The following is a 21,545-nucleotide window of genomic DNA, read 5'->3' on the forward strand; positions in this document are numbered from 1 at the left end:
TTCTTGCTTAGCAAACAGAAATTTTGGGCTCAGTTGTGGTTGTAAGTGAAACACTACCTATATTTATTTAGGTAAGCATTTCTGATGCCATATGTCTAAGTCCATATGCTCATAGCAAGAAAATAGTAAAATTTCCAGATAAATGTTTAACAGTTAAATGTTGTTTATTAAAGTTGTTTTAATAAAACTCCTCAAAAGTTGAGTACAGGAAATGATGAAACCAATGCAAAATAGCAGTCAGTTTTCTTGAATTTTTTAAACTGTCCAACATTTGCCTGAACTGGACACATTCTTTTGAATTACTCCTTCCAAACCAACTGCATTCACCTTACACGCATCCTTTGAACTGGACAGACTGAAAGGATTCCTCCATATGCACCATTCACACTGTTCTTCCTAAAAATTATGGCTTTTTTTCAGAGATTTGCTGGTGTTTTTGAGGCTTACTACTGATAATTTATAAGTAAAACAAAGCTGAGCTCCTCTAGTCCCTTAGAAGCTGGTTACTACAGTTTCCAAGTTATGAAAAGAGCTGGGTTGCAAAAAATACTAGTATAAGAAGCTCATTATTAGCAGAAGAGATAACAAATGTTTTGCTTGCCTGCCTTTCTGACAGTGACCATGCATGAGAAAGTGTTACCAATGTGTTTTCTTTTTCTTTTGTATGCAGCGTAGCCCGAAATGTTTTTTGTTACACCAGGAACTACAGCAGGTCAGGGCACAGTACAATGTCTGAATCCTGTAATTTGTGCCAGAAAGCAGACAGATTTGTGTGTGGTGATTCCTGCTGCATTACTAACCAGCAGAAGTGAAGATGATCAAGGTTAGCTTCACACGGTTTGTCAGGACATGAGAAAGGAAAATGAAGGAAAACTGGGTCACATATAACTTATTTAACCCTAGCTAAATAGAATGAGTGCCCTGTGTGCATTCTTTCCTATATGAAATGTTTTTGATATAACTATTAGCTGTATTTTCTGTGTCTAAATGTGTTGTTAAAAGTGTACTGAAATGAAATGAAATGAATTTGAAGAAGTAAAATATGGAATAGAAGTTCCAACAACCAGATTTCATAACTATTTTCTGAAAGAATATGTCTTTATTATCTTTGTCCTATATTTTGATATCTAACTACATTTTTCAAAAAGGATAGATGTGCCAGGATGGGACAGCATATTTTTTAAATGGTAGATTTAATATGTGGTGTGGGTGTGTGTACACAAATAATAAGCATGCAATTTCACTTGAGTACTTATTTCTGACAGTTAATAAAAACAAAAAAAATAAAATGTCAGTAGTTTGACTGGAGCAAATCAGGATTGGGAAGATAACACAAATAAAAACGGTTCATTCCTAAGGATAATTAATCTGATTTCAATCTGCATACTTACTATGAATATTTAAGAGCGGTAAGATAAGTTAAACCTTTCCTAACCACTTGATAATTCTTTCTTACAATTGTTCTTTCCCATCTGTACTAATAAAGATAAACAGAAGATTTATTTTGCAACAAATAGTTCTACTCTACACTAAGAGAATATAGTTCCTTGATTATTTTATCTCTGGCCAATTTTGCTGCTGTTAAAGCTTTTTAAATGTTAGTTGCATCATAGATTCAGTGTTTAAACAAATGCTACTTGATCTTATTTATTTTATATAACCTTAGCAACAGGTAGTAGCAACATTCCCCTCTAAGGACACATCTACACAAGGGACTACTACAGCAAAAATTCTTCATGTTTTCTTCTACATTTGCTAATGTGTAGAAGATTGTTCCAGATATTAGAATGCATGTTTAATAATGCATTTCAAGAAATATAGTAGCCTTTCAAGGTACACTATTTCCTTATATAATCATTGTATTAAAGTTTTCTGTTTCTTGAACTAAATAAGAAAAAATAATAATAGGGATTCAGATATCATTTTTCTAGTGGACCAGTTTAGTTTACAACTGGTGAAAATGCAGATAGATAATATTAAGAGTCCTTCCTTCTCACCTAATGAGAAGGTGGCTGGATGGAGTCACTGAAGCAGTAGGCGTGAGCTTAAATGGACTTCAGAAGATGGTAGAGGACAGGAAGGCCTGGAGGAACGTTGTCCATAGGGTCGCGATGGGTCGGATACGACTTCGCAACTAACAACAACAACAACAATATTAAGAAAACAAGAAACTAAACTCAAACAGTGACTGAAAACAAAGTCCAATCTATTCTCCTTCAGGTCTTGCAAAAAAGAAGCAGAGCACAATAATACCAGTTCCAGCCAATTTCACAAGTGAAATAATGAGATTTCACAGATTTAGAAAACCAACCCTATTCTGAGCTAATAATTTTCCTTCAAGCATGATGATGGGCAAATGAAAACATCCAGAGAACTGGCCATCTGTAGCTGAAAAGATTCTTCCAATTAATGTGTAGTAATTAAAACCGCTATCCAATATTTATTTTCTAAATATGGAAGTGTTAGGTCCAATGGTAGGAATCATGAAAACCTTTTTCCTAATTCTGCATGTTTTTAGCATGTTATAGAAAATAATTTTGCATTATGTGCCATAGATTCTTTACATACTACTAAAACTCTCATGTAATCTTTAGCTGGATGAAACAGTGCATCATAGGGCAACATTTTTTGAACCAAGGTATCCCAAATGGAATTTGTTCAAAATTTGGACCCATGATTCCCATGGGGTTGAAATTTAGCAAATTTCTTATTACTTTATTGCTACTGTGTTGCTGCGCTAGTGCCTGGAGGTTCAGTAACAGTCTTTCACTAGCCTGGGAAGACCAGTCTCTCCTTCGGCCACTGGAGATAAGGTAGACTAATCCTACACTAGCCTTTTGTAGGCTGGGTAGGCTGGTCCCACCATTGGCTGCCAGAGAGCGGTCAGCCACGGTTAAGATGGCAGGAAGTCAGAAGTCACTCCTGCTCCCACTGCTCTTTTGCCCTTGATTATTCTGTTTCTCTGTTGAGGTGAGTAAAATGTGTCTGAAATGATGGCCCAACAGGTCAAAGGTTGTTTAGTTTTTAGTAAAATCCATGTTCCAGCCATATCCTTTGCTTTAATGCCTGGGTGTCAAACTTGTGCCTTTTTTTTTGCATTGCCGGAACTCAGGAGGGCCCAGCCTCCATATGATGCAACCAGCCCATGGGCCGGCAGTTTGACACCCCTGCTTTAATGGAGAGGAGCTATGGCAGAGCAGTGGTTAGAATGCAGTACTGCAGGCTACTTCTGCTGACTGCCGGCTGTCAGCAGTTCAATTCTCACTGGCTCAAGGTTGACTCAGCCTTCTATCCTTCCAAGGTGGGTAAAATGAGGACCCAGAATGTTGGGGGCAATCTGCTGATTCTATAAACCACTTAGGGAGTGCTTTAAAGCACTGCGAAGCGGTATATAAGTCTAAGTGCTATTGCTATTTAAGCAAGATCTGATAGACACTGCTAATAACTGTTATAATTATCTAGTGAGATTTATCCCTGAACCTGTAGCAGTGCTATGCTGCATTTTAGGGAACTTTATCAGCTTGTAATCTGATACACTTGCATCTTCAAAATATTTTTGCTTCTAGCAATGGAACTGCACATTAGGTGCATCGCAGGTTTTCCAAGATTAGTAGGCAATATCTTTGAAGATTTTATGGCATTCATGAAATTTGATCACAGTAAAAAAAAGGAAAGAAAAAGCACCTTGAAAAGATTATTCTACTATAGTTGGTGTCTTTGGCTTATAATCACAACTACCCTGTGAGGTAGACTACTAATCCTGTGTAGCACATATATTTGAGGATGCTGAACTAAAAAGTTAAATTGATGCATGAAATATACTAAATCCAGGTCACAACTTAATTGCATGTATGAGACAAGCTTGTCACAACTACAACCAATCAACAAACAATGATATCTTATTAATATCAGACCAATTTGGTGAATATTTGATCCACATTCTCCATTCAAAATACCTATTTTTTAAATAGATGTTCAAATTCTTGTGATCTGAGGGTCACATTAAGCTTTAAGTGGAATGCCAACATGCAAAAATGAGTATGTCCAAGTGGACAGGGGCAGGAAAAAAAGCCTATTTTTAAAAAATTAACTTTAAATCTCATTGAAATTACATTAATGAATGAAATACAATCAACATGTGTACTCAATACATATAATAGTTTTCCTTAATTTTTCATGTTATTAATTTTGGAGCAACTTGTGGAAGATATCTAGGGAGCTACATATAGTCCCAAGACTTCAGATTGTTTATAGTTTTAAAAAACATAACCTGAAAATATGACTATCCTGAATTAACAGACTCTGCAAATCTAGGAGTTACAGCAATTGAATAGGCAAACTGAAATCTGTCTGTCTGTCTGTCTGTCTGTCTGTCTGTCTGTCTGTCTATCTATCTATCTATCTATCTATCTATCTATCTATCTATCTATCTATCTATCTATCTATCATCTGCCTATTATTTACCTGCCTCTGTCCATCTGTTTTTACTATCATGGTGCTTACATATGGGATTCAATATGCTATTAATTTATGTAGTTCTTAATCAGCTATATGTTTTTGAGTTCTAAGTAGTTTTAGTATTACAAAGCTAGATGCAACAAGAAGGCTGGGAACATATCTAGACAGCATAAATAGTAAAATGCTCCTTTCTGTTATGATGCTGGATGGCATACAGGCACAGCTATGTGTATCATTATGCTAATAGAAATAGAAATGTCCCTGTCTCATGCTTTGCACTCTCTTCCTGGCTTTAACTTACTTTCTCTGTCATCTTTGGAAAGCATTAATTAAGCTTCTTACTGAAGATTTCTTGTTTATTTCAGTGTTCCACCTGCATATTTGCCTACACATTGAGTTACACACCATACCATCAAGCTGTCTCAAGGCATGGAAATATTTTTATAATCCCTGACAGCCATGATAAACATTGCTCCTTAGGAATAAACAAACAAGATACACACCTTGTTATTAACTGCACTTTATAACAGACAGACTTTTGTCACTCATCTGCAGGAGATATTTCAGCAGTTCCTTTGCTAGCAATTTGAAATATTATTAATGTAGATTAAGTGGACGTAGAATTTCCCGTGTTTCTTGTGGAATGATATATTGAGTGATTATCAAGGAAGCGCTGTGTGTGTGTTGCAAATCTGTTTCTTCAAAGGAAAATTTATTCTGATGCATTGCCTACGGTCAGTTACATTTTGAAGGAAAAGATCTGCCAAATATTTTCCCAGGATTTGTGCTCTTTGTCCTGCTGCATTTTAATGAGAAAGGAGAAACAATGGTGGTTATTTCAGAAATGGAATATATTGATACTCAGTGCTTACTCTGACATTAAATGCAATTAAGTAACATTAAATGCAGTGAGCAGAAGGAAGATTTTGAAAGCTCTGACTTTGGGAGATTATGATGCTTTTGAAAATCCTGAATGGAATTTAAATGTGCTTATGCATGAATGTAAAATTGAGCACAAACCCTGGAACGGCAATCCTGAAATATGCAGTTATCTGTCCTTAGAGAAGAAGGCAAGACTAAAGCTGTGACAGACACTTCAGTCAGTTGCTCTTACTGGAGGCTGCGTAAAAGAGGGAGAGCTTTGGGGGTCTTCCTTTGTCCTTTCTGTGGGAGTTTTGTAAATATGTCCATTTTTAATGGTCTTTTAAAAATGCACAGACCACGTCTTATAGATATAGGCTGCAAATTTTTATTGTAGAATTTTTATTTGATTAAAATCATGTTAAAAGAAGATTTTTGTATCTAATAAATGCACTAACAAAATGGGCAATGCCTCTGTAATTTATATAGGTATTACCATTTAATGGAGAAGCATTTTACAGAAACATTTTTGCTGTTTTGCTTTTTGCTGATGATATTCATTTTATGTTAAACTCCATTGTTCCTGTTCAGGGGAAAAAGTATTAGAGGTGTAAGTTTCCACCAGTATAGGTCTAGTCCAGGGGTAGGCAACCTTGGCTCTTTTATGACACGTGGACTTCAACTCCCAGAATTCCTGAACCAGCTATGCTGACTCAGGAATTCTGGGAGTTGAAGTCCATGAGTCATAAAAGAGCCGAGGTTGCCTACCCCTGGTCTAGTCAGTTTTAAGTTCCTATTTCATGTAAGAGATAAATTTACTAAGGAAAGTCCTTGAAGACCAGGTTCAAAGTAGCAATCCAGATCAACCACAGTACCATCTTTTTTGTGTAGTCAAATTCTGTCCGTAGCTGCTCAGAAGAAATCTCCTCTGTTTAATCAATTATTACTGGTTAATGTACATTGGATTTCAGGCTTATAGACAGTTGTAAATAAATAAATAAATACTCTCAGAAACACTTCTGCACCATCTTGCAAATGTTTTACATAGTCAATTTTGCTCATCACCATGTCTTCATATTTCTTTGGCTATGATTCCTATCAAACTCATAGTGAAGAGCTGTACAATGCAAGACTTTACGACTGCCTGTAGTCCAAGAAAGCCTTGGAGGTGGCCACCAGAGATTTTGATTTGTTTTTAACCATATTGTAATAGTTAATATGGTAAAAGGGGGAAGTTATTAAATTCATTATATTAAATATTAGATAATAGCCATATAGACAACATTTACTTCTGGTTATATTTAAAATAAAATAAATGGGATTGCTCTTAACCTGCAACTTGCGCTGAGGCATTTAAAAACTAAGAACAGCTTTTGGTCTATAAAAATTATACCAGTTCCACAAAGCAGTGAGGAATACTAGGTAGAGAAAGTGGTGCTTTATGCCAGACAGTTGTTATCCTTTCCTTGCAAGCAGTGGAAGGAAGAATGTATTAAAGATTGGGCAAACCACTGACTCTAGTGTCACATTGTCTTGCATCCTAGTGACATAGCTTTCTGATCATCTCTGGTCAACTTTATGGACTTGAATCCATCTTCTGGAAATTCTTACAGAATCTGTTGGAAAGCAAGATGCACCGATGATGTTTCTTTCCCTTACTCTCGTTCTTACAAAAATAGCTTAGGATCACCAGTGAGCTAGATGATTGAGTAAGAATTTAACCCTGCTTCTAGTACACTAAATGAACTTCTATATCACCATTGCATAAACAGCAGTGGCAAAGTCTAGTAAATTTACAGCTCTGGCAAGATTGTATTTGCATGCCTGAAGTTCCATCTGTTGCAGAGTGGAATCATTATTATGATGTAATCTAGGGGCAGCTAGGTGCTCTGGGGAAAATAGACAGGTTTCACTTTTCTTAAAATATTTGAAAGGCATCCATTAGAAAAATGCAGCAGACTTTTTTCTATTTTGTCCGAGAGTAAAGAATTAGAATTAAGATTGTAGGGAAGTACATTTCAGGTATACTTTTCCAAATATTAAGTGCTGTTCTGAATGAAGTGATAGCGTTGGAAGGTGGCAGGTTGTCTATTCAAACAAGGGTCAGCTGCCATCTGCCAGAAATGCAGCGATTGCATCTTGCATAGTAGACTTTATCTTGAGCTGGAGGTGAAATATATGACCTCTATGGTTTTGCAATCAGTAAAAAACAAACGAATTACAAAAATAATTAAAAAGATTAAAAAACATAGTTGTATAATTCTAGCAAAGTGTGAAAGCTGTAGCTGTGAGGAATGACTAACTCATATTATAACTGAATTAATGTTATTCATTTAAAACAGCTAATTTTAAGTAGATAAAAATATTACATTTGGAAATATTTAGCATTGGTTCAGTTCTCTACTGAACTAGTTTATGGATTCTGCCCAATTTTCTCTTAGTCCATTGTTGAAATATTTTGTCTAGGATGCAAAATACATATTTCATCCTTTTAGGCTTTGCCAAATGAATGAATTCTCTCCAAGGCATGACTGGATAATATATAGAATACTTTTGTATAATTTTGTATAATTTCTTATAATATCACCTTTTTCACATTCACAAGAACTGAAATTTTGGTTGAGCTAAAATGAATGACAGATATTGCAACATTCAGTGAATGTACTTTCATAAAAGGCATTATTGGGACAGTAATTGAAAAAGAGATTAGAATTTGGAGACTAAGGAGAACATAGTGGAGGAAAATGTTCAGAAGAAATGTCCCATGTGAAAGCAAAATGTAAGAGCAAACATTCAAAGAATATATATTTTTATTTTTTAATCATCCTGGTATTTCTGCTGGACTAGGAAGTCATATTTGAGGATATAAATGAGATCACTTGGCTTAATTAGTTCTAAGCTTAATTAGTAGCAATTATCCCAACATGGGAGTAATACTGAAGTAGGAACTACTCAGTCCTTGAATAGATAGATCTCTAATTGGTGTTACAATATTGTAATTAAAGCCAGTTTATGTTCCTCTGCCTCGGCAAGTGATTTGTTTTATGTCTGATTAAACAGTGAGTCCAGCAGCCTCAAGGAGATCACTGAACACTGATTCAGAAAATAGTGTGCTATCTATGATTAGATATGTATAATTAGATATGTATAAAAATTGTACAATGCAATTTTTAATTTTAAACCAGTTTAGTCTAGTGATTAAAGCACCAGACTAGAAATCAGGAGACAATGAATTCTAGTCCTCTCTTAGGCATGGAAGCTGTCTGGGTGACTTTGAGCCAGTCATTCTTTCTAAGTCAACTCACAGAGTTGTTGTGGGAAAAATAGGAGGAGGATTAGGTAGGTTCACTGCTTTGAATTATTTATAAATAGTAGAGGTGGAATATAAATATAAAAAAATCTATGAGTATTCCACACAGTCCATTTTCATTCCCCAAAACTTTAGGGTATCCACAATTGTCTTCACTTCTGCCAGTTTGTAGACTTTCTAAGTATTACAGCAAGTTGTTCATTTTTTTATTGTATTGTTTGGTATTGTATTAGGTTATTTTGTAAGCTGCTTAAGGACAGAAGCAGTAAACTGAAGCAGTATAGAAATAAATGACTGAGTAGATGAAATACTGAGAACAAAGAGTGAAAATCATTGTTACGGCAGCAGGTTTTGGAGCAACAAAACTTACTTCCTTTGCCCATTCCTTAGGAAAGGAAAGCAAGAAAACAAAAAAGTCAGTTCATTGGGCTTCAGCATCAAAGTATCTCCTGCTGAAGAGAGAAACAGGATGAAACAGTTGTCAATTTCATCCTTGCTTTGTTTGGCTCTTTTAAATGGGAAATAAGGCTGGGGACTAGGAGAAGGAGAAGGAAACATTTCCTATGTTTCCTACCATAGACAGAAAAGCAAGCAAACTGCCAACTAAAGGCATCAATAGACTCCTCATCCTCCCCACCACTTTCACAATAGTTTAAGCTACATTACGGGTTAGCTAGAAATAAATCAGCTTAGCTTTCTAACGTATTATGGGATTGCTAAGGTCCTAAAATGCTTTAAAGTGATACAGAGATGTGCAATTAATTTTTGTTAGTTTATTAGATTTATGTCACCCTCCCTTTCTTTCGGGACGCGGTGGCTCAGTGGGTTAGGACGCTGAGCTTGTCGATCAGAAGATCGGCAGTTTGGCGGGTCGAATCCCGAGTGCCGCGTAGCAGAGTGAGCGCCTGTTATTTGTCCCAGCTTCTGCCAACCTAGCAGTTCGAAAGCACGTAAAAATGCAAGTAGAAAAATAGGGACCACTACGGTGGGAAGGTAACAGCGTTCCGTGCGCCTTTGGCGTCTAGTCATGCCGGCCACATGACCACGGAGATGTCCTCGGACAAGCGCTGGCTCTTCGGCTTTGAAACGGAGATGAGCACCGGCCCCTAGAGTTGGAAACGACTAGCATGCATGTGTGGGGGAACTTTTACCTTTACCTTTACCTTACCCTTTCTTTGTTGCAAGTACTTATGACTTTATAGCACAATATTATTTGACCTAGCACAGGTAATTGTTATAATGCTTATTAAAGTATACATTTAAAAAAACCTACATGTCTATTTTACAGTCAAATAAGATAGAGTTACTTTAGTTCCATCTATTACTTTGAATGGAGAAATACCCTAGAATGTTTATATAATTCCAAAAATAGACTCAACATAATTGAAACAAAAAAAAACCAAAATTCTTCTCCCCTGACTCCATATATGCCATATACATTTTGCATTATTAATTGCAACATTTGCTACCTCAAAAAATATTAAGTATTACCTTAACCACCAAAAAGTTACCCAATTGATTTTTACCTAGGCATGAATATAAGGATTCACAATTTTGCCTGCCTTTGTTAGCAGCTATTTCAGTCCTTTTCCTTGAAACACAGAAGTCAGCGTTATCATATAATGTTAAGTAAATAGCAGATAAACTGCATTGGGATTCTGTGTGACTCAAACCATAGAACAGTGGTGGCGAACCTATGGCACGTGTGCCAGAGGCGGCACTCAGAGCCCTCTCTGTTGGCATGTACACCACCATCGCCAGCAGCAGGTCCATCAGGCCACCACCGCTGCCCGGAGCAAGAGCCCCGCCTAGCACAAAGGAGGCGAAGCGGCCAACTAGCAAGCTTGAGTAGAGGTGGTAGAGCAGAGGTCACCAACCATTGTCGATTGGTGGACTGGAAGAAAATGGAGGGGGAAGCATTTTACATGCATGCATGCGCGCATGGGGCCGTGAGCCCGCACATACAGCAAATGGGGCAGGGCTAGGGCCTGCGTGATACTCACTATCCCTGCCCCATTCTTGTGTGCTGCAGCGCTTTGTATCTGCACCCTGCGGCGTCATGACAGCCATTTTTGCGCCTTGCAGCATGGTGGCCCATTTTTGTGCCCCCGGTTTTTGCGTGCCAGAGGTGGCACTCAGAGACGCCTCCCTGCCCCTCCCCGAGGGCACCACAATGCTGATGCGGCCCTGGCACTTTGGAATAAATAAGTGGGTTTTGGGTTGCGGTTTGGGCACTCGGTCTCTAAAAGGTTCTCCATCACTGCCATAGAAGGTGGGGAGAACTCTACCTCCATTATATGTAAAAACATTTTACTTATGAATTTGGACTAAAATCATTTCACCTAAGGTTTTGTTTTTCCACTACTTGTTTTTCCTGTACTTGGGAAAATTCTGGAAAAAGTAATCAAGCAGTGAATTTGCAAACACTAAGAAAGGAACAAATGATTATTAGAAGCCAGCATGGGTTGTTCAAAACAGATCATAATTATACCAGAGCAATCTTACTGCTTTAGCCAAAGTGACTAAACTACAAAGTGACTGGTAGATTAAGAGAATGCTTGTGGATGTATTTGATAAAGTTGATGACAGCCTCCTTCATGATAAAATGGAATGTGGGATGAGTGATCCTACTGCCAGTTGAACTTGCATTTGATTGAACATCCATGCCTACAATATGGCTCTTAACTGATAAAAGTATCCCTGCGGGTTTTACACTGCTAGTTGTGAAAAACTTTAGGGGATGAGCCTCTTCTCCATTTGTTAAGCCAAACAGCAGCATTGTCCAGAGACATTTCTGCAGTCATGTGGCCAGAATGACATCACACTGCAGCACAGAGCATACGGCGAAACATGGAATGCTGTCACCTTCCTGCATGTTTATTTGTGGTACCTGTTCATCTACTTGCTTTTACATGCTTCTGAACTGCTAGGGTGGAAGGAGTTGGGACAAATGACAGAAACTCACTCCATCTTGTGGCACTTGGGTCTTAAACTGCTGAACTAATGGTCTAAGACTTGGTATCCTAACCACTAAGCCATTGCGGTCCTTCATAGATCTATGGTTAAATGGAGAGAGGTATATGCAATGAGATAACTCAGGAGTCCAGAACTCATCAACATTTCCTGAATATTTTATATAAGGGAATAAGAGAGATGTTCAACAATTTGTACATTATAAAGCTGGGCTGGGAAGGAGACTGTTGCTAATACCTCAGAATGCAGGCTCAAGATTGGTCTTATCCAATAATATGCAGTTAAATCATGAGACATGTAAGGTTCTGCATTTAAGAAGGAAAAACCAGATGCACAAGTACAAAATAGATGTGGCACTTGTGAGAAGGATCTCGGTATCCCAGTAGACCACATGAGGTTTTATGTTTACCTCTTCTGACTTACGCATGAGTATAGGTTTGCACCTGCCAAAAAAACCAACACAATTGTGGGTTGCATCAACAAAGATAGGGATCATGGGAAGTGACAGTGCTATGTTTCAATAGCCATACTGCACATTGGAACAGTGGGTAATCCCATTCTGACTACCCCAATGCAAGAGGGATGCTGAGGAATGGTAAACAAGGTTGACTCAGCCTTCCATCCTTCCGAGGTAGGTAAAATGAGGACCCAGATTGTTGGGGGCAATTAAGCTGACTGTGTAATAATGCCGCTTGGGGTGTGTGTGAAAGCCCTAATAAGCAGGCATATACATAGAATGAAGGCTACTGCTAAGCTTGTAAGCCGCCCTGAGTCTTCGGAGAAGGGCGGGATATAAATGGAATTAAAAAAATAAAAATAAAATAAAAATAAACAGTGCAGAGAAGAGTGACAAAGAGGGTGAGAGCTTGAGACTAAATCCTTTAAGGAATTTAAAGGAGAATGGTATAAAGAAACCATGGTACCAGTCTTTGAAAGGCTATCTGTAGGGAAGAAGCTATGGAATTCCAAAGGTGCTTTTTCAAGAGGCAACTGGATGTTCTTGGTTTTCTTTGAAGATGTTTCACTTCTCATCAAAGAGAGACAACTCCAGTTGTCTCTTGAAAAGGCACCTTTGGGAAAACCATGACCTGGATGACTGAGAATCTCCAAAGGTTATAAAATTATTCTTCATAGCTTCCAAAGACAGAACAAAAATGGGTAAAATATTTATAGAGGGAGATTCAAATTTGAAATAAGGAGTAATTTCCTAACGTAACAGTTATTAAGCAGTGGAATAACCTGCCTCCTAGAGTTGTTGCTGTTGTATTATTGGAGGTTTATCAGCAAAGATTGGACAGTTATTTGCCTGGGATGGTTTGATGATTTCTGCTCTGGGCAGGATTAGACTAGAAGACTTCTAGCATCCCTTTCAATACTATGATTCTATGAGTGCTCCAAAACAAAAAATACTTTTACAAGTTTCATATTTGTGCTAGTTTTAGAGCATGCTAAAGCAGCATTTTGTTGAATGCCTGGTATGGTTTCCTGGTCATGTGGCAATCTTATCAACTGCTTTTTTATTTTAATCCCATTTATATCCCGCCCTTCTCCGAAGACTCAGGGCGGCTTACAATCTAAAGCACAAATCAATGTGCTTAGCAATAGCCTTCATTCTATGTATATGCCTGCTTATTAGGGCTTTCGCCTGCCCCCCCCACAAGCGGCATTATTACAAAGTCAGCTTAATTGCCCCCAACAATCTGGGTCCACATTTTACCTACCTCGGAAGGATGGAAGGCTGAGTCAACTTTGAGCCTGGTGGGACTCGAACCTGCACTAATTGCAGGCAGCTGGTGTTACTTAAGGAGGCATATAGAAACCTTGAAGTGTTAATAGCTGCAACACTTAGTGATTTTCTCTTTAACGGATGCAGGACAGAAAATCTTTATCTGTTGAATTTTTTGTGGACATGAAGCAGTTAAAGCTGCATATATTCTGTCAGAAAGTATGACTCCATTTGAAAGCTTCTAATAAGCATACAAAAAATATTGTCTACTCAGTATTGTTTTCTTTACTTCCTTGCTTATTCTGACTCCTTGTTCAAGAGATCTTTTTAAACTGCTTTGTAAATGAAGGAATAGAATAGAAATGTCAATGTTTGTATTAACAATCATTCAGAACAAATGACATATTAGTATAAAGATCATTATAGAGGCCTGTGAATGCACATTTCAACTCTTTGTATCTTGTATAACACAGAGAACAAGGGCAGAAATACAATTTGTAACATGTTGCTTCATTGAGTTTCATTCTTACTTGGTCCATGTAGCTAAAGGACTACAGTCAGCATTACATATCTTGTTTTGGCCAGGAGTCATTTGAGAAGTGTCTTGTCCAGGTAGCCTTTATATCATACAAAATGGGGAAGAATGTAGGTCTCTATTCCCATTCTAAATGCCATTAATTACATCCCTGTTAATACTACTCAGGGACGCGGTGGCTCAGTGGGTTAGGATGCTGAGCTTGTCGATCAGAAGGTCGGCAGTTTGGCGGGTCGAATCCTGAGTGCCGCGTAACAGAATGAGCGCCTGTTACTCGTCCCAGCTTCTGCCAACCTAGCAGTTCGAAGGCACGTAAAAATGCAAGTAGAAAAATAGGGACCACTACGGTGGGAAGGTAACAGCGTTCCGTGCACCTTTGGTGTCCAGTCATGCCGGCCACATGACCACGGAGACGTCCTCGGACAAGCGCTGGCTCTTCGGCTTTGAAACGGAGATGATCACCGGCCCCTAGAGTTGGAAACGACTAGCACGCATGTGCGGGGGAACCTTTACCTTTTAATACTACTCCCCCCACTTTTAAAGGTTGGGGGGAAAATAGGAGGAGGAAGTTTGCTGGATATGTTCCTCCCCTTGTAAAAATAATAACGACAGGATATAAATAAAAATGTCAAAACAAGCTGAAATTAAATTTATGCAAGACTGAGTTGTTGATTGTAGATAATTGAATTAACTAAATTCCTGGTCTGAGCCTTGGATGTTGCGCTCCTCACTAAGCATGCAGATCTGCAACAACTTGGAAGGTCCTGGATTCACAGTTCCTGCTCAAGTAGGTGATGGAAGGTGTAGTCAAAGCACCAAGCTATGCTTATTGGACTCAGGCTTATCATCACTTCATACTTAGACTGTGTTTTATATAGGACTTTATATGGGCTATCTAGAACTTAGAAGCTTCATTTGGTTTAAAATGCAGTGGGCTAACTTTTAACAGGGAGAAATGAGTTCAATAGTGTTATTCCTGTCTTGAAATGCCTGCACTGAATGTTTCTAGGCCCAGTTCAACCTATAAAGGCTGAAATGATTCAACACTTCTGTAATGGATAGTCTTAACCAGAATGATAAAATCCTGTGTATATATCTGAAAGGGGGCTGCTAAAGGTAGCCAGCCCCCATAAAGTAAAAGGAGAGGAGTTCCAAAACCAGATTCTTGGCAATTTATGTTGCCCCTTGTGGGGCAACCTTGCTTGCTTTTCATGAAGTGTTAATATTGGCTATTTTACCTTTGCTGAGTTGTGGTTGTTTTTATTTTTGCTACACCTAAAACTTCTTTGACTCTTTGAAAGTAAGGCAACATAAAAATGGTGACTCGTGTTCAGTTTCCAATTAATTACAATTCCGAGAGCCATTTTATACATGTTATTACTAACCCATGTGTTTCCTATCCTATAATGATCCATTTGATTTTTATTTTCTCACTAAATAACTTTTCATTTGTCTGTATTGAATTTCATTATATTGTTTTCAGCCCACTTTCTAACCTATAAAGTTTTGTTTTCTAGTTTTTGAATCCTCCTTTAATATCAGATTTCTAACACAAGTTTTGTTCTTTTTCCACTTTTTACAATAAGTTGTCTCTATTAGTTAGGATGAAATTCTTAAGTAATCTAAAGGTAAAGGTAAAGGTTCCCCCGCACATGCGTGCTAGTCGTTACTTTTGCTTTATTCTATCCTCTCACGGAGACATTTATCAGCAATCCAGGATAGAAGAATTATGCTTTGGAAAGTTTTTTAAAATGTATTCGATAACAAATATGCTTAGAATTCAAGTCTTCTACTATTTGTTCTTCATCTTCCTTTGAAAGAACTATAACTGGTTTCTAGAAAACAGCACCCACGTCTTCTATTTCACTGCATGGCCAGTAACACACACCAACAGTTACAGCACCTTTATTTTTAATTCCAGTTCTGTTAATTCAACTCTTCTGGTCCATAATGCTATACCAAGGGTTTTGTTCATCGCCTGAACATAAGATGATGTTTCTTACGTTGAAAGCCTGCATACCAAATACTGAGTTCTACAGTCTCAGTTCTAATTACTTTATTAGTAAGTAAAAATAATTAAATAAATTAAATTAAATTAAATTAAAACTGATAGGTTTCTAATTTATATGGTTTCCTACCTAGAGAGAATTTTCCAGTCCATCTGTTTGTTTAGTTCTGTTACACGTTCCTAGCTTATAATCATTCACTCATACACACCCAACCCTGGAAAATAGCGACAGTCTAATCACTTTCACCTGAATACTGAGGCACAACCAGCTCTTTAGAATTCATGGAGACCCAGTGAATTTAAAATAACAGCAAAACTTTACTGATTACAATGTACATATCTGCACTTTCATGCACACACACACAACTTATCCATACTTATCCATATCCTTTTCAACTAGGCTGGCAGGCATTAGCCAGAGGGATGGAAGCCTCCAAGTCTGGATCCAAAGGTGACTGAAAGAGTGGGTGGCCTTGAAGACCTCCTTTTATCCCCCAAAGTCTTTGCTTTGTTGATTCATGAGACTGATGGCTACTCTTGTCTTGTTGATTTCCAATTCTGGTAGTTGTTAATGGAACTTGGGAAAGTTCCCATGTGCTGAGGCCCAACTTCTTTTGTCTGGTTCAGGTGACAATTTCCCTTTGTTTCCTTAATGACTTGGTTCCTTCTTAACTACTTCCCCTAAGGGAGCATTTCATGGCTTTTGTTCACCCTGCTTACATGCTTGTCTTATCTTTAGGTATGAAACTAGTCTCACACTTCATACATTCACATTTTATCTTTTCTTTCAGTAGCTTAAGGCTGGTGTATCTGGGTCATTTCTAATTTTCTATTCCCAGCACAAACCTGTGAAATACTTAATATTAAGAGATAACGACTGGCTAAAAATTATCTGGTCTATTTGAGTTGGAATTAAAAGTACATTTTTGACCTTAGTCAATTATTTTAGATATCTGCCATGTTAACTGTTAGTCAGTGTGCTCAGGTTGGTCTAGATTACAGTGTTATTTCCTGAACAAAATTTTTGAATTCCATTAGCTTGACTAAACATACCCCAAATGGTTGAATTTACATAGGACTGGAGCATGCTGGGAATTGAGCAGAAGGTGAGCAGTAGGGTCGTGGGACTGTCTCATCAGCTCAAGGTAGTAGCTTACATGCCTAATAGTGTGCAAGAACTGTAAAAAGAAAGGAGCATTTTGCGTTTGCACAATCTCTAAGAGACAGAGACATATAGACACGGAGAAGCAGATAATGGGAGCCTTGAAGAAAGAAAGGTGTAGCATGTAACTCAGAGGAGCAAGAGAACCAGCAAATGGTCTCTGTTAATGAGATGTACAATTAATTTCAGGCATGTTCCTTGAAGAAAGATTCACAGAATCTACGGAAGGGATCTCATCCAGCATTCTAGTAAGAGTAAGGAGAAAAATTCAGACTGTCACAGAGGCAAGGAATGCAATGACTACCTCCAAAAGGAAAGATATGTGATAGTCAGGGCTTTTTTTCTCATAGAACGCTCAGAACGGAGTTCCGGCACCTTTTTTGGATGTAACCTTGTAGGATAGGAAAGGCGGGTTGTATGAAATGTGTGAGTTCCGGCACCTTTTTCTTTTTACAAAAAAAGCACTGGTGATAGTGATGGTTAACTTGATGCTCAGGGGAACAGAATCTTCAGTCAACAGCTCACATATGTTATCAAGTAAAGCATATTATCTTCCAAGTACATAGATCCAAGATATGATGAAAACACTACTGACCATGGTCCCTTTCTTCTGTTTTATGCTGTTTTATTTTATTTTATTTTTTTATTTTAATCCCATTTATACCCCGCCATTCTCCGAAGACTCAAGGCGGCTTACAATCTAAGCACAAATCAAATGTGCTTAGCAATAGCCTTCATTCTATGTATATGCCTGCTTATTAGGGCTTTCACACACACACACCCAAGCGGCATTATTACAAAGTCAGCTTAATTGCCCCCAACAATCTGGGTCCTCATTTTACCTACCTCGGAAGGATGGAAGGCTGAGTCAACCTTGAGCCTGGTGGGATGCGAACCTGCACTAATTGCAGGCAGCTGGTGTTACTTAAGGAGGCATTAGCCCACTGCTCCACCAAGGCTCTGTTACAAATGACACTGCTGAAAACAGCTTGGGAAGAGTATACGAAGACTGAAACTACTAGGCAGGAAAGCAAAAGAGTTTGGAGCATACAGTAGGTAGTGTTTTCACCCATACTTTCAACTGATGGTCATGATCTGAGGAAGGAGTGGAAGATTCTGGAAGTATAGTTCTGGCTCAAGAGATGATGTAATCAACAACATTTTGGATTCCTGCACAACCGTCTTCATTATCTACACAGGAAGTGCTTCTGGCAAGAGAAGAGCTCCATTTCATAGAGGCTAGGATGAATGTCTTTGGAAGATACCTTGCCTAAAGTCATCTGGAGACCTTAAATCTTGAGGGGAAGAGAGACCAATATTTAAAATCATACCTAAAATAGGCGAAAGAAGAAAGTGGTAAAAAGTAATAGATAATCAAGAATATATAAAGGTAAAGGTTTTCCCTGACCAGTTGTGTCTGGTTCTAGGGATCATCTCTATTTCTTACTCAAGGGAGCATCTGAACACGTGGTCATGTGGCCATCATGACTATATGCCGAGGCACATGGAACTCTGTCACCTTCCCACCAAAGTGGTACCTATTTTATCTACTCATATTTGCATGCCTTTGAACTGCTAGGTAGACAGGGGCAGGGGCAGGGGACGGGAGCTCACCCTGTCATGCAACCCTCAGGTCTCAAATCCAGGATGTCAGCTTTCCAGCTGATCCTCAGTGTTTTAACTGTTGAGCCACCGTGCCCCCTCAAGAATATATCATGGTGCTTTAAAGTTTGTGAACCCTTTTGAATTTTCAGGATTTGTAATCTGTTTCCACCCAAGTCATAAAACCAGATACAAAACTGTGTTAAACAAATGAGTCAAAAATATTGTATTTGTTCATTACATTCACTAATGCAAGAGAAGTCTTTCATTTATTAAACATCGCCTTGAACTTCTTTGAGATCTCCCAAACTAGTACAAGCCTTAGTTTTGGTGTGATCTTGGTTGGTTGACCACTTCAGGAGAGGGTGACAATGGTGTTGACTTAACTCGATTTTTACACGATCATCCTGATAGTAAATTGGTGGAGTATTAACCTTTTCCAACCTAGTAAGCATCAACAATTTTTTTGGAATTCTTCAGAAATCTCCTTTGTTTTAGCCATGACCCAGATATCTGTATTGTGAAGATCAGATGACGATAGTAAATACTAGAATTCTGTTCTTTAAATAAGATAGGACCTACTATATTCAAACTGATTATCATCCTATTCATTGAACTGTCAACTCTAATTTCTAGTTGAAATGAACTGATAATCCTAGACGTTTGCGTACTTTTGCCAGACAATCACCTTGCAAGCCTGATGTTTAGCAGCTCTGTGCGTGTGTAGGCTAATTTAGCCCCTCGCACTACACTGTGCACACTCATCCATACACACATTGTTCCAATCATCACACACCAGTACCGGGAGCTCAGGGCCGCTGCATGTGAACGCGCCATCTTGGAAAAAAAAAGTACAGTAGTACTTGGACTACTACTGTATCCAGTTCTGGTTGCCACAGTACAAAATGGATGATGAGGAACTGGAAAATGCAGAGAAGAGTGACAAAGATGCTAAAAAGCTTGACGACTAAATCCTACAAAGAGCTCTTGAAGAAACTTGCTACATTTAACCTAAAGAGGAGGCAAGAGACAATAGCAATCTTTTATCACATTAAGGCAGACATGTCAAACACAAGGCCTGGGGGGCGGATCTGGCCCGCGAAGTGGTTTCATGCGGCCCACGAAGCCATCCTGGAAACAGTGAGGGAACGGCCCCCACTGCCTTGGCCCTGGCCCAGAGACCCTCAGATCTGTCCCACTCCTGCCCAGGCCCCCATAGGCACCCTTGATGCGAACGATGTAGAGCTGGCCACACCCACCCAGTAGGCCATACGCACTCTAGCCACGCCCACCCAGTAGGCCACGCCCACCCAGGCCATGCCCACCCGGCCCCCGGAGGGCAACTGCAATGCTGATGCGGCCCTCAATGAAACTGAGTTTGACACCCCTGCATTAAGGGATTTCATCAGGAAGAGGATTTCAATTTATACTCCAGAGTATCCGAGATGATGACAAAGAGTTGCAAACGAAAGGAGGAATTTCCTGAATGTGAGACCTGTTACATAATAGAACAGCCTGCCTTGTTTCATGACTGGATTTTTTTAAAAAAAGATTGGACAGTCATTTGTCTGGGATGCTTGAGGATTCCTGCATTGAGCAAGGGATTGGACTAGAAAACCTTTAAGATCTTCCAACCATATTATTTTATGATTCTATGAAAATATCTCCTAAGAAGAAATTCATACCTGAGGAGGCTTAAAAGCTTCAGTTTGATTAATGAACTGGACAATATAATTGTTTTTTGGCTGAACCAGCCAATCAGATTTTAGCTATCATACCATGTGAATTCAACCATGTGGAAAGATTTTGTTTGAATATGTGTGCAAAACCATAAAATAGAAATAATAATTAAATAATAATTAAACAAATCATGGGTTGAATGTTGGATTGCATGTAGAACAATGGCTAATGACCCTCTTTTACCGGTCTACTATAGAGAGCGTCCTCTCGTATGGTATTGTGGTTTGGTATGCTGGTCTGACAGCCGCGGACAGGAAAGTATTACAGAGGGTAGTGAGCACAGCACAAGACATTGTGGGATGTCCCCTGACACCACTGGATGACATCGCCAGGGCTCGTTGCCTCGGAAGAGTGAGGAAGATTCTCAGAGATGACTCACACCCTGGACGGTATCTCTTTACTCTCCTACCATCCGGTAGGAGATATAGGAATATAGCCAGCCGTACCAACAGGCTGAAAAATAGCTTTTATCCGTCGGCTGTTAGGCTTTTAAATAGGATATAATCTCTGTGAACTTATGCAGAATTGACTTGGGAGGCCGGTGTGTGGTGTAGTTGGTTCACATGGTGTGGTAGGATGGAGGGTTTGTTGTCATTGTGTGTTGGGGGGAGAGAGCACGGGGGTAGGCTCAGCTAATCTCAATGTACACATGTTGTACTTTGACAATAAAGGTTTATTATTTAATATGCCTTGAGCTTTTAGAAACAAACATATACATACTGTTCCATATAGTGGTACATAGTTATACTTACATACATATAGTTAAGTATTCTATTCATTCTGATTAATTCTATAAAATAGCTAACATGGCTTACTATAAAAAGTTACATAATACAATGTAACAGTGAAACAATATACATAATATCCATTAACTTAATAAAATCAAACTATAATAACACAGTAATAGTAATAAGTAATTTAATAAACATAATTGTTAAAAATAGGAGGAAAAGGGTAAAATCAGTAAAGCATTATAAAATAACAGGTCCTTTATTAAAAACATGGTGAATCTCAACCTGGATGCAATTTCATAATTGTGACACTACTGCTCAACTATAGAAGGCACTTTAATTGCTAATTATACTGTGGGAGTAGCTTATAGCAATGCCGAGGACAATAACATCGCCTTGTTCTAAGCAAGTACTGGATTATATATTATTAATACTATCT

General features: G+C 38.5%; 1 protein-coding gene across 1 annotated transcript in view; it reads left to right on the top strand.

The window, feature by feature from the left end:
* The first annotated feature begins 720 nt into the window (after positions 1-720).
* The window catches only part of BCL9 (BCL9 transcription coactivator), a 116,635-nt gene continuing 95,810 nt past the window's right edge, over positions 721-21,545 (top strand). Inside the window, exon 1 of the mRNA XM_083362273.1 lies at positions 721-823. The gene's annotated coding sequence lies outside the window, so the exon portion shown is untranslated. The remainder of the gene's footprint in view (positions 824-21,545) is intronic.

This window comes from Vipera ursinii (assembly GCF_947247035.1).
Source record: "Vipera ursinii genome assembly, chromosome: 4".
Lineage (NCBI taxonomy): Eukaryota > Metazoa > Chordata > Lepidosauria > Squamata > Viperidae > Vipera > Vipera ursinii.